The 14,235-nt window shown below is 40.5% G+C and overlaps 1 protein-coding gene across 7 annotated transcripts in view; it reads left to right on the plus strand.

Moving 5' to 3' along the window:
* The window catches only part of TLN2 (talin 2), a 426,489-nt gene that overhangs the window by 159,479 nt on the left and 252,775 nt on the right, over window positions 1-14,235 (plus strand). The window lies entirely within an intron of this gene.

Raw genomic sequence — 14,235 nt, forward strand, 5'->3', positions numbered from 1 at the left:
TCCTAGCTATGTCATGGAAATTGTTTTAATCACCCTATTTTTTTTTTTTTTAAGATTTTATTTATTCATGAAAGACAGAGGCAGAGGGAGAAACAGGCTCCCCGCGGGGAGCTTGATGTGTAGGATTCGATCCCAGGACCCCGGGATCACGAGCTGAGCTGAAGACAGACGCTCAACCACTGAGCCACCCAGGCATCCCTCACTCTCTTCTAACTGGTAGTTTTCTTTCCTAAAAACACAGTCCTAGCTCCCTTTCCACATGTGTTCCCTTCTGCCCCCAACTCTTAAAATTGTAGAATGATATGACCAGAAAATTGAGGATTCAGGTGAGTTGGTTTAGTGTTTCTGAAATGAAGGGTCATCCAGTTTATAATTTGTGTTGGGCTGGCCTAGTTCTGTAAAACTCAAAAATATTTGAGAAAAACATATGAAATAAAAGCATTGTTATTTTTATTACATTCAGCCAACATAAATTGTTAAATTGCTATAAAAGTTCCCAAATGTGTATTCTCCATTTCTGTACTTCATACCAGTCCCATACTGGTGGGCAGACCATCCTTTGGGTACCACTGGGCTAAATAATGGAGGTTTTGCTTAGTTCATCTATTTCCATGGAGTCATGGAGAAAAGAAAAAAGATCCAACTTACTCTGATCACTGCTGACAATTAGGGAAACATAGTTGGGAGGCACTGTAAATTCTGACCTTCAGAGGTGAGGCATAATGTTTGATTTTTCATTAAAAAAAAAAAAAAATCAGAGGTGCCCAGGTGGTGTAGTCAGTTAAGCATTCAACTCTTGGTCTCAGCTCAGGTTGTGATCTTGGGGTCCTGGGATCAAGCTCAAATCAGGCTCAGTGCTCAACGTGGAGTCTACTTGGGATTCTCTCTCCCTCTTCCTCTGTCCTCACACTCATGCATGCATGCTCTCTCTCTCTCTCAGATAAGTAAAACTTAAAAAAAGTTCAATCTTCAGGTAAGTCAGATGTTCATGATTTTATCCACTGGAAATCAGTAGAAGGCAGGTGAGTGGCTCTCCTCCTGATTGATGAAGAATGCCCAGCCCACCCATGTCTTAAAGTAGAAATGTGGGTCTGTATATTTTCTCAGCTGCATAGAGTGTAATTCTAATACCCAATGTCTTAACAGCCAAAAGAAATGTTATCATATTCTGATTGTGAGATAAAAAATATGGACTAGGAATTGCTTTTTTAAATAGCACAGCATTTAAATGTTTTGATTCACATTTTGAAGGGGTCTATCTGATGATTACATGGTATTTTATGCTCAAGGTAGCTGGAACGGTCTTATTGGAATACTTAAATATTTAAATCTTAATAAGAATTGGTAGGAACCATTAGGAGAAGTATACAAGATAATTAAAAACAAGTCCAAGTGAATTAAACTTAGCTTTAGGGCTGTATTCAAACAACACTAGTTGTGCTAGGTTAACCTGAAACATATTTACACCATTATGGAAAGGAATTAGAGCCTAGAGAAACACTCTATTAGAAAGGTGACTTAAAAATTTAAATTTTCTAATAGCCACATTTTAAAAAGGTGAAATTAAATTTATTTTACCCATTACATAAAAATGTTAAGATTTCAGAAGACCTAAGAATTATTAATGAAGTATTTTACTTCTTTGTACTAAGACTTAAGAATCTCTGGATTTTTTTTTTTTTTTTTAAGATTTTACTTATTCATTGAGAGACACAGAGTGAGAGAGAGGCAGAGGCATAGGGAGAAGCAGGCTCCATGCAGGGAGCCTGATGAGGGACTCGATCCTGGGACTCCAGGATCACACCCTGGGCCGAAGGCCGGCACCAAACCGCTGAGCCACCCAGGGATCCCCAAATTTCTGGACTTTATACTCACTGCACATACTGATATGGAGTAGGTATACTGCCAGTACTCTTCAGCTTTGTGTGTCTAGTAGCTATAATACTGGGTAGTACAGATACAGGGAATGAGAGTCCACAGTGAGGTAGACCAGATGTACAATGCCCTGAGTAGTTTTATATTTGAATTATGAGTTGGTTCCAAGTAACTTTATTAAATATTTTTATTCATGAGAGACACAGAGAGAGAGGCAGAGACATAGGCAGAGAGAGAAGCAGGCTCCCTGTGAAGAGCCTGATGCAGGACTCGATCCCAGGACCTGGGGATCACAACCTGAGCCAAAGACAGACGCTCAACCCCTGAGCCACCCAGGTGTCCCCAAAGTAATTTTTTTTAATGAGTTTAGTTACCTTAAAGGGGATGTCAGTGGACCCCTCTGGGGAGTCATCCTTCCACAGAGGCCTTGTTCTTTCACCCCAGGGAAGGGGAGAGAGCATGAGAATTGCTTTTACTCATTCCGTAAGGACAGAGACAAGAGACTCAAGCAGGATTCTACTTTTTTTTTTTCCCCCAAGAGATTGAGGAAGAAAAAGGAAGGTTTGTTTTATTTATTTTTTTAATGTAAGGGTAATATGGAAGAAACCTGGACTTTGTGAAAAAGAACAAATACATATTCTAGTAGCAAAGAGCAAGGAAAGGCTAAGTTACTCTGGTTAATGAAGCCAGTCCTGGGAATGACAGAGAAACATGTAAGAGTAGAAAGTCCTAGTTGTGTCCATGCAGATCATGTGGAAGCGGCAGAGGCCTCATGTCCTGGTTTCCTCCTTGGTAGCGGCGATCTCTGGGCAGAGAGGGGTGGGGCATGATGTCCTGCCCACCCTCAGCCAGCCAGCTCCTGTGCTGCCAGCAATCCTAACTCAGGCCAGCTGAATCCCTATTAGGTCATCTGTGTCTTGCTATGTGCAACTGGGAATGAGGTGGCTGTGACTTCCATAGGCATAACTGGAATTTTTTTCTAAGTGACAATAGCTTTATTCATTTTCTGATTAAAAGTACTAGTTTTATAAAACCAAGAAGTTGAGGGATCCCTGGGTGGCGCAGCGGTTTAGTGCCTGACTTTGGCCCAGGGCGCGATCCTGGAGACCCGGGATCAAATTCCACGTCAGGCTCCCGGTGCATGGAGCCCTCTTCTCCCTCTGCCTATGTCTCTGCATCTCTCTCTCTCTCTCTGTGACTATCATAAATAAATAAAAATTTAAAACAAAAACAAAAACAAAACAAAACCAAGAAGTTGAAATGGTATAGTGCTTGGTATTTGCTTCAAATGATTGGCCAGTGAGGGTGATTGACACAGAGAGGGGAAAGGCTCTGAATGAAATGAGTGCCTTTCAGTTACTGTGGAATCAGAGGGATGTGTTCTTAGAGGTTTGTTATAATACTCTGTATTTCGTGGGTGTTCAAACTTTTTAGCAGGAAGTTTTCAGTATTTAGATGGTGCGTGAAGTTGGAAAGAAAAGATCTGAAACTCCATTACTCAAAAATCACATTTAATTTGAAGACATTATTTTAAAACCACATACTATAATTCTGAATGGTGAAAGTGTCCTGAGAGGAATACAGGAAGGCTATGAGTCTTTGTTTTCTTTTATTTTATGTTTTTAAGAGTTTATTTATTTATTCATGAGAGAGAGAGAGAGAGAGAGAGAGAGAGGGGCATACACAGGCAGAGGGAGAAGCAGGCGCCATGCAGGGAGCCCAATGCAGGACTCGATCCTGGGTCTCCAGGATCACGCCCTGGACTGAAGGTGGATCACGCCCTGGACTGAAGGTGGCACTAAACCACTGAGCCACCCGGGATTCCCTCTTGATTTTATTTTTAAAAAATCTCTACACTCAGTGGAGGGCTTGAATTTACAACTCGGAGGTCAAGAGTTGCATGCTCCATCAACTGAGCCAGTCAGATACCCCGTGAGCCTTGATTCTTGATCTCAGAGATTTTATGCCAGTTAGAGAGCCAGGAGGTGTCACGGGAAGGCAAAGAAAGTTGGCATTTACTGCAGGAATGTCTGTCCCCAGCCTTATGCTTCTGTGGCCCTTGGGTTGGCTTGTGAGGGAAGTTCTCCACTCTGCCTTTTGCACAGGAGTGAGGTAAGGCTCAGAGGAATGCACACTGCCCATGTTCATGCCACATGAGTATAAGGGAACTGGGACGCCACTGGCCCTGGGTGACTCAGCACCAGGCTCTGTACTGAGCATTGGAGTATACCTTATCTTTCACAGTGGTAGAACCCTGTAGAACCTGTAGAACCCTGTATTAGAGTGAATCCAACCTGACATAATGAATTGCCAAATGACATTGAGAAATCCACAAGATTCATGGAAATTGAGAGGAAAAGCAAGAGTAGGGGGAGGCCCTGGGGAAGGAAGGTCTTTTGGGACAGGAAGGAGACCTGGCTAAGGAGAATTTGGATACGTTCTGAGAAGAGGAGGAAATTTAAATGACCAAAGAACTGTTTGTTGGGGGGAAGGGAGGGTGTTTGGGTTTTGAATGAAATGTACCATAACGAATATGAAAAGAATCTCTGGCCAGATGAGGAAAGATAAGGATTTAATTTTTTGAAAAATAGGTCAGGTGGCAATTCATGGAGATCCGAGTGAACATAGTAAGAGATGTTAGGGGAGCAGAAGTGCTTTTGAAAGATGAAGTTTGAGGGATACAACAGCTACTAATCAGAGGCAAGTGATGATAGGTTCTTACTTATTAAAAAAAAAAAAAAAAGTGTCCCTGATTTTCACATTGTGTATACCTGAGTAGCTAATTTGCTCTTGATGAACCAAAACATCCACCCAAATGACCTGATGTTCTTGTTTGTGGTCCTTATTTTATGTTACCCAGAGGCTGATGAAATTTCACAGCGCACCTTGATTCTTGCCATTGCTTTTATGTTGTCATATGTTGGCTCACAGCACCCAGGCAACCAGGCTTTGAGGGCTGGAGGAATGAGCCATTCTGCATGTTCATAGGAGTTCAGCATGTCTCCTAAATAGGATGCCTATTCCTTCTCCTGGCTACAGCCTTGGGATATTCTATTACACTTGATGGGTTTTACACTGCAGAGGAAAACCAGATGGCTTAGGGAAGTCACATTTTCTCTTTGTGTCCTTTAGTTGATTGCTACGCTATAGAAGCAGTCCTTAAGGTGCTAGTATGATGAAATAACCCTCAAATTACAGGCTGAGGTGGCAGTGGTAATAAAAGGAGGGAGAATCCAACTTCTTAGGATCAGTTCTTGCAGGTTAGAACACTACATAGGCAGCCCCTGCTCAACCTCACTACTCTGATACCTACAAGTAATGTATAGGTGATCTCAGGTTCTTTATCACTGTTTCTAACACCTGACCCCCCTTAGTCCCACCCTGAGTCTGTCCCTGGGCTCTTCCCTACAGTGTTGAGGGCCTCTGTAAGGATTTCCCTGGCTTTTGTGCTGGATTGAGGGAGGGGGAGGTGCAGGTGGTGTATAGAGAACCAACACTCACCTTCTTTTCTTGCCTTAAAAAAAAAATTTTTTTAATTTGCTTTTTCATAAACTTTTTTTTTTTTCTAGAGCCCTTTTAGGTTCATAGCAAAATGGAGCAGAAAGTATGCAGTTCCCATATATCTACCCTCCACACACATAACACAGCCTCCCCAACTACCAGGATCCCTTACCAAAGGGTACATCTGTCAGAATCAGTGGACCTACATGGATGCATCCTAAAGTCCATACTTCACATTAGGGTTCACTGTTCTACATTGAACATGTATTGTACATTCTGTGAGCTCTGACAAATGTATAATCACATGTATCCACTATTAGAGTATCATACAGAGGAATTTCACTGCCCTAAAAACTCTGTGCTCCATCTGTTCATCCCTCCCTATTTCCCAGTCTCTGGCAACCACAGGTCTTTTTACTGTCTCCATAGTTGTACCTTTTCTAGAATGTCCTATGGTTGGAATCCTATAGTATGTAGCTTATTCACATTGGCTTTCCACTTGGTAATATGCATTTAAGTTTCCTCCGAGTCTTATTCATGGCTTGATAGCCCATTTCTCTTTAATGTGGAATAATATTCCACTGTATGGTTTCCTCTTCTTGATATCTTCACTATAGCTTTTTGCCCCACCCTTCTAAGAAATGTTCAGATAGCTGATTACTTTGGCCTCTTGTACATCTGGTTCTGCTGTTGGTACTCTGCATGGTTTCATGCTCTCCTACAGGGTCCACGTTAGAGTGACTGAGAAAACAAATTTGTTTTAGGGGTTAGGGATGGGATCGTAGCTTGTAGAGGGTTATCCTCATTCTCTGATTGTTAAACCTCATAATTGTTAAATTATTGTTAAATTCTCTGATTGTTAAACCTCACCTTTGTTTGTTTTTGGGATAGGAAAAAGGGAATAATTACAAAATAGTACAGTTCCCTGATTGATACCAGGTCAAATAGGAGAGAGGCTTACTCAAAGGTTTGTGGCATAAGAGTGAGTCCTCAGCCAATCTCTGGTATTAAAAAAAGGAAAAAGGGGCTTTATCTGGGACCTTGACTTTGAGGTGTAGGCATGGAGGGTGATCACAGAACAAGGCAGCCCCTTCTCTTCTGTACATGTATGAATATACACATATACAGGCACACACATGTGCAGACCCCTGACTCTACCCTGACTGCATGGATGTACCCCAGCCTTTTAAAGCCCAGTGTCTTAGGGTTATTAATCCTATAAGATGTATTTGTTGATTCAGGTGTTAGGAGCTCTGCTGTAGCCAAGGTCAGGACCATGGGGGAAGCCACAGTTCTTGCCTCTAAGAGGTCACAATATAATGATTTCAATATAACATGGATAAGTACAGAGAGAGAGAGAGTTGTGGTTGATGACGTCTACCCAGAGTAGGTGGAACTTGAGGGGCAGCCAGGTGAGTAGAGGGTGGAGAGAGCACATTTTAGGCTTGGGATACTAGAGGTCAAAGGCCACTTGAGGGGAAGCAGCTCAGAGGGTGCAGGCTTCTAGAAGGAGCGCTTACTTTTAGGACAGGTGAGGTAGGAGGTGAGGAAGTAGGCCCTGAAGGTTTCTGCAGCCTGAGCTGAGTATACAACTCTAGTGCTTGTCCCAGCTGGTTTACTTTGGGGCAGGAAGAGAGCTGGCATGCGGGGGTAGGGGCGGTCCGGGAGACACTGGGCAGGCCCGCTACAAAAGCATAGCCCAGCTGAGATCAGGAACTGCCAGAACAACACCTGGCCATGTAGCAGAAGTGGGAGTAGGGAAGGGTCCAATAAGTTTGACTTTTAACAGTGACCGAGGAGGAACTAGGTCAGTATTTCCCTATTCTTTTTTTCTTCCCTCTTCCTTAAAGAGAAAACACAGTTGTTAGAAATTTTTCTAAAGTACCTTGACCGATTTTGTCATAGTGCATTGAGCTTGGCAAAAACATTGAAGTTTTTATTTGTTCATTTGAAGATACTGTAACATCTCTGGATTATTTTCAAAATCACATTCAGACCCTTGAAATTCATAACATAGGATATTTCTTGATGTCTGTATTCCATGCTCAGTTGCTTTTTCCCAGAAAATTGGTGATAAAAGCTTTTTGGTGTGTGCTTGCAGCCTTCTGGAAGATAAATGTGTTTGTTCTTCCTTTCCCCAAAGGAGACTCTCTTCATAGCTTTGATTAATTGGAATTTGTAGTCATTTGAATGTTAGTTAATTGGGCTTTTATTGAGAACAATTGGCTGTAACCATATACTGAATGAGGTAGTCTAGAGACAAAAATTTCCTTCTAATCCAAAAGTCATTTGGAAAAATACATTTTTGGGGGGTGAGGTGGGGTGCAGGAGATGATGGTGGAAATGAAATGGGGGAAAATAAAACTTTCTGAGAAAAAGAAATAGGAAGTTTGAGCATTTTAAAGTCAATCTCAAGTGGAAAACTGTACAGTGCATATCTTGGCCAGTTGATAAAATGGTGAGTTCATGGTACACTTACATAAGCTCTCTTACTCCTCTCTTCACATAGTCCAATATTGGTGGGACACCTTTGTACTCAACCTGCTTACTACATTCTAGTTACTCATATTATTCGTTTTGTCTGATTCTAAGTGTCTTTAAATTTTTGAGAGAAGAACAGTGAATGACAGAACAAGAAGGAATTCATGGCATCAGGTTTTTCTATGTGTGATAAATGTATAGAGGGAGTGAGGCAACGTAGTATAATCCTAGCACTTCTCCGGCCCTTATAGTAAACGCATGTTTTCCTGTGCTTTGCGTTAACACCATTTGCATCAATAACTGATCTTTTAAGGGCATCATGCTTAGTCATGCAATTGTGAATGTAGTAGAGCAGAGTAAGCCTTCAATAATCATTTGCATAAAAATCTAATTATAACATTTTCCTAACTGTTGTGTGAGGTACTTATCCCAGGACACACAGACCGTGGGAGTAAAGGAATCTGTACAGATAAGGTTGGAGCTACCTATTCACAGTCAATATTAACACATCGAAGGGTCCCAAATGTTCTGCATTGGAGAAACTAATGTTTAAACCAACCTTTCTCGGGATCCCTGGGTGGCGCAGTGGTTTAGCGCCTGCCTTTGGCCCAGGGCGTGATCCTGGACACCCGGGATCGAATCCCACGTCGGGCTCCCGGTGCATGGAGCCTGCTTCTCCCTCTGCCTGTGTCTCTGCCTCTCTCTCTCTCTCTGTGTGTGCCTATCATAAAAAAAAAAAAAAAAAAAAAAAAAAATTAAAAAAAAAAAAACCAACCTTTCTCATATTTATATTGAGAAGCTTTTTTTGCATGTAACATCCCTGACTTCCTAGTTTGCTGGAATACTGCTTTGGGAGGAATACAAAGAGATTTCTGGAGTTTTTCTCTTTGCACAGAGCAAAGTAGCTTATCATTTCTCATCTCTGAATGCCTTGGGTATTGATGCTTTGAGCTTGTGCTTTGTTGAGTGTCTTTTGACACCAGCACCCAGCCTCTGCTGGAAAGTCAGCAGGGAGGAGGCCAGGAAAATAGAATTGGACACTTCCCTTTAGAGTCACATACCTCCTGACAGAGATGACTCTAACATGGAGCTGTACTTAGACTGGAAAAGTTCTCATGGTTTCAGAAAAAAAGCAGGACAAATCCTTGGCAAGTGGTAGGTGTTGTAGGAAATGGGGAGAATTTTGTTTTCAGAATTTCCCTTGTTTTTTCTTGTCTGTATTTTAGGGCTCCTGAAGAACTTTTTGTTTTATTTGCTTCTTGGATTTTGATTTGAGGAATTACTAATCAATGTGTCCAATGTTAGTATTACTTCAAGCTAAAAGTAATACAGTTACCTTATGAACAGTACCTGGGTTAGGGTTGCCACCCCTACCTCCAGTCAAAAATCTGCATGTGATTTTTGCCTACCCCCAGATTTAACCATGGACAGCCTACTGTTGACTAGAGGCCTCACTGATATCATAAACAGTCAATTGATACATAGTCTATATGTTACATGTATTACATGCTACATCCTTACAATAAAGTGAGAGAAAAAAATCATAAGAGCAAATATACTTAGAGTACTGTATTGTACCTATAAAAAAGAAAATACACATATGTGGACCCACATAGTTCAAACCCATGTTCTTCAAGGGTCAACTGTATACTCTTCTCATAGCACTTTTGTTAACTTTGAGATGTGTTCATATGAACCTATTTCCTGATTTTCATGCTCATGTAGATGGTGTTAAGGGAAAGCTTAGGTTGTTACACTATTCCCTGTCTTTGTTGTTGTTGTTTTAAGATTTATTTATCTGAGAAAGAGAGCATGAGCAGTAGGGCGAGAGGAAGAGAATATTCAAGCAAACTCCATGCTGAATGCAGAACTGGATGTGGGACTCACTCTCAGGACCCTGAGATCTCAACCTGAACTGAAACTGAGAGTTGGATGCTCAATCAACTGAGCCACCCAGGCACCCCACTATTCTCTGTCTTTTAATGAAATGTTAGGATGGGAATTATCTTAGCTGCTTCAGATCTATACCCATAGTAAGATTTCAGCCATAAGCTTTGTGAGGGCTCTTCATGGGAGGCAGCTTTGCCTTGGCAGATCCCCTTCACCTCAACCCTACATTCCTGTGTGCATTATGCTGAGTAAAATGTGAAAAACAAGTGGTCCTAAAACCCTCATAGTGAAAAAAGTACCTTGAATGGGCTCGATTAGATTACTTAATATACGTTTTATTTCTTTAATGCTGTTAAGAGGATAATCAATATTGGATATGCCATTTTCGGGGCACTTTGCTCTAGGCACTGAGTTAAGAACTTTATCTGTATATGCCCATTTCATTTCTACATTTGAAATATCTAAGAAATAGTATCTCTGCTCTGGTGATGAGTGACTGAGGACTCCCAAGAGGTGTGTTTAAGCTTCTTGGAGCAAGTAGCAAGTGGTCTGTGATACAGAATCAGTTAAGTCCAGCCCTAGAGTCCTGCTGTTGGTGACAAGTCAGTAGCTTTTGCTGCCTTTTGGTCGCATCTACTTACGCCCCTCTCAGAATACTCGGAAAAGGTACAATGTGGGAGCTGCCATATGATGTATCAGATGATGATTCAAAGACTATTTTAAGGCAGAGGTCCTTAAATAATATGCTTCTGCTACCTTTAAAATAAGTTTCTATTTAATTTGAAGGGTCTTATTCATGTTAAAAATCACTTTAATAGGTAAGTGTCCTATGTAGATACATATTATGTTTCCAAGTCCTTTTAGGCACCTTATTGTGATCAGGCAACAGACAATGAGTTTCTTCCATGGACCATTCCCATTACTGCTCCCACTGAATTGGAGCTCAAGCAAGCAAGACTATGTTTTATTCTTGAGCATTGCTGGATTGCTTTAGATACACTATCTTTAATCCTCACAACGGCTCTTGTGCTGGGCATTATTACAGAGCAGGAAATGGAGGCACATAGAGGTTAAGGCACATCAAAGCCAAATGACTAGTAAATGACAGATCCAGAATCACTCACCTTAGCCATTGTGCTCCTTTATTTTTCTTTTTTAAAGATTTTATTTATTTATTCATGAGAGACACAGACAGAGGGAGAAGCAGGCCCCATGCAGGGAGCCTGACGTGGGACTCGATCTTGGGTCTTCAGGATCACACCCTGGGCTGAAGGCGGTGCTAAACCGCTGAGCCACCAGAGCTGCCCACATTGTGCTCCTTTATTTTTTTTTTTTTATTTTTTATTTTTTTTAATTTTTTTTTTTTTTTTTTTGTGCTCCTTTAAATGCAGGAGGAGGAGCACAAATTTTGTCTCAAATCCTGATGTGTCTCAGCCCCAGATGTGAACTTGTCTGGCTCCCCATCCCCCTGCCCCCAACCATCCTTTTAGATAGATGCCCTGGGACTGAGGAGGGGGTGAGGAGAGTGGATGGCACTGGGTGGCTTGTATGTTTGTCTGAGTTATGCCCTGGAGACACAAATACTTAAGTATCATGATAACTCATTTCTGAGATTGGATAGAGATTCTTGTCCTTTTGTGTACTTTCTAGGGACATTGTTTTTGGGAGAGAGGGAGCCTCTAGGAGATGGAGGAGGATTAATTAGATTTGTACTTTACATCCAATGCACCTGTAAAGGGATTTGTATGTCTACAAGGGATTATAGCTTTTTAACCAGGTTTATAATTATGGTATTAGGAGGATCCATGCATTATATGGAACTTCTCAACCTTTAAAAATAGGGCAATGAGAAGAATAAATTTGTTTGCTGGAGATAAATTGAACATAATGGTTCCATAATGGGAAGACATTACTGTATTTTATAGTCTAAATAGAAAAGAAGGCTTTTCATAGATAAACTAATCCAATAAAAATAAATCAATGATATGGTTAAAACATTATAGTGGAGCATAGTTTAACCATAGAAATGGCCCATCTGGACAAGCATGTCCCATTTGTTTTTATTCTTATTCAAATACTCTTTTCATCAGTTCTCTTATTAGGAATGAATCTACCTGTCTCTTGAAATAGTTTTGCCTTTGTTATACTAGCTTTGAGTCTGTTGCTTCAGTTACTTCAGCTGTAGGTCATAAGCATTACATGACATTGTGTGTGATAAATCATCATTCATGTGATTACAGGGTTTACTCTTCTGTTTTCAAATGGAATGGGATGATTGAAAAGATAAAAAATAAAAAAAGCAGCACTGTATTATGTGGAACTCATTTGGTCACAAGAAACCAACTGAATTGAGCTGCTACCTTAAAGCTGGTGTGTGTGTGTGTGCGCGCGGGGGGGCGGGGGGGGGCATTTATAATAAAGATGCAGGTGTGTCTTAGAACACAAATGCAAGGTTAAAATGGCTCTAGGAAATGAACAGGAGCTGGAGATGAAGAAGGGAACTCTCATCAGTGTTCATTACAAGCACATTTGTGATACAAATGTCAATAAGATGAGAGGAAAGCTGGCAAAAGGCAAGTAGAAATCTATGTAATACTTGAGCATGGGATTAGAATACAGCTCCATTCTTTGGAAAAATCATGCTCTTTATAAGAAATTGAACAGTATAAGAAGTCAAAATCCTTTAAAATTCTGATAATCAGGGGTGATCATAATTATTTTGATAAACATCCCTCTAAGTCTTAGGACATCTGGGAAAACACACACACAAATGAAATCACTGTGCATGGTCCTTTACCTATTTTATTCTTGTGGCATCTTATCAGTAAGTACAAATCTCCATCAGTATTTCCAGTGTCTGTATTGTTTATTTCACGTCTCCTCTATTTGTGAACTTTGAGGGCACTGATTCATTTTCCCCTCATAATTACAAATACTATGGAAAAAAAAAATTACAAATACTATGTATGTCAATTTTTCTGCTTACACAATTAACTATGTAGGGTAAATTCTTAGAGTTATTAGCATTGCTGTATCAAAGAATGTATCATTTTACATGCAGACAAAGTAACATAAGTGGTATGCTACCTCATGAGCTACATCTGAAATATTGGTTATTGTCAGTCTTTGACATCTTTATCAGTCTGATAGGTTAAAAAAATCTCCATTTTCTAAAGGTGTTCTTTAAGTTGTATTTTTTGTTAGTGTAGTTGATTATCTTTTCATATGTTTATTGCTATTATAATTCTTAAATTTGTTTTTTAAAGATTTTATTTATTTATTCATGAGAGACACACAGAGAGAAGCAGAGACACAGGCAAAGGGAGAAGCAGGCTCCTTGCAGGGAGCCCGATGTGGGACTTGATTCCGGGTCTCCAGGATCACGCCCTGGGCCGAAGGCAGGTGCTCAACGGCTGAGCCACCCAGGGATCCCCTGCTATTATAATTCTTATGGAAGGTTTATTGACCATCTCGAGAGTATTTTCTTACTGCTTGATTTTTTTTTTTTTTGGCTAAATATGGATAATAACCTTTATGTCTGCTGTATAAATATTTTACCTAATTTCTTATTTCACCTTTTATTGGAGCTGTCACCTTTTGTTCTTTTAGTTTTGACTTAATTTTGCCATTCATAAATTTGAGATTTTTTTTCATAATTTGGAGATTTTAAAAAGGTAGCCAAAGGGACACCTGGGTGGCTCAGTGGTTGAGCATCTGCCTGTGGCTCAGGGTGTGATCCTGGAGTCCCAGGATTGAGTCCCACATTGGGCTCTCTGCATGGAGCCTGTTTCTCCTCTCTCTGCCTGTGTCTCTGCCTGTCTTTCTGTGTCTCTCATGAATAAATAAATAAAATCCTAAAAAAAAAAAAAAAAAAAAGGGTAGCCAAATGTCTCAGTCCTTCATGGTTTCAGAGTTTTGTTTTGTTTTTAAGATTGTATTTATTTGAGATAGAGAGTGAGAAGAGAGCACAAGAAGGGGGCAGAGGGAGAGAGGGAAGCGGACTAGACTGCCCACTGAGCAGGGAGTCCAACGTGGGGGCTTGATCCCAGGACCCTGGGATCATGACCAGAGCTGAAGGCAGAAGCTCAACCGACTGAGCCACCCAGGTGCCCCATGGTTTCAGTTTTTGATGTCAAGTTCATTTTTTATTTATTCTTTAAAAGATTTTATTTTTAAGCAATCTCTATGCCCAATGTGGGGCTTGAACAACCCCAAGATTAAGAATCATGAAACTTTACCGACTAAACCAGCATGTTTAGAAAGCCCTTTTCTGTGTATTATAGAATTAATGGTATATTCTTTTAGTACTCATCTGATTCTATTCTGAGTTTATTTTTTCATAGGTAGAGATCTAGATTTTTCCCTCCTCATTAGCTAAACATTTATGAACCGGTCTCACACACTTACCCAGACAGATGATTCCATGTCCTTGGTCTATTCATGTGGATACTTGGTTCTATATATGGGTATTCTGTTTCATTGATATGT

The sequence above is a fragment of the Canis lupus genome, chromosome 32 (assembly GCF_048164855.1).
Source record: "Canis lupus baileyi chromosome 32, mCanLup2.hap1, whole genome shotgun sequence".
In the NCBI taxonomy this organism is placed as follows: Eukaryota; Metazoa; Chordata; class Mammalia; order Carnivora; family Canidae; genus Canis; species Canis lupus.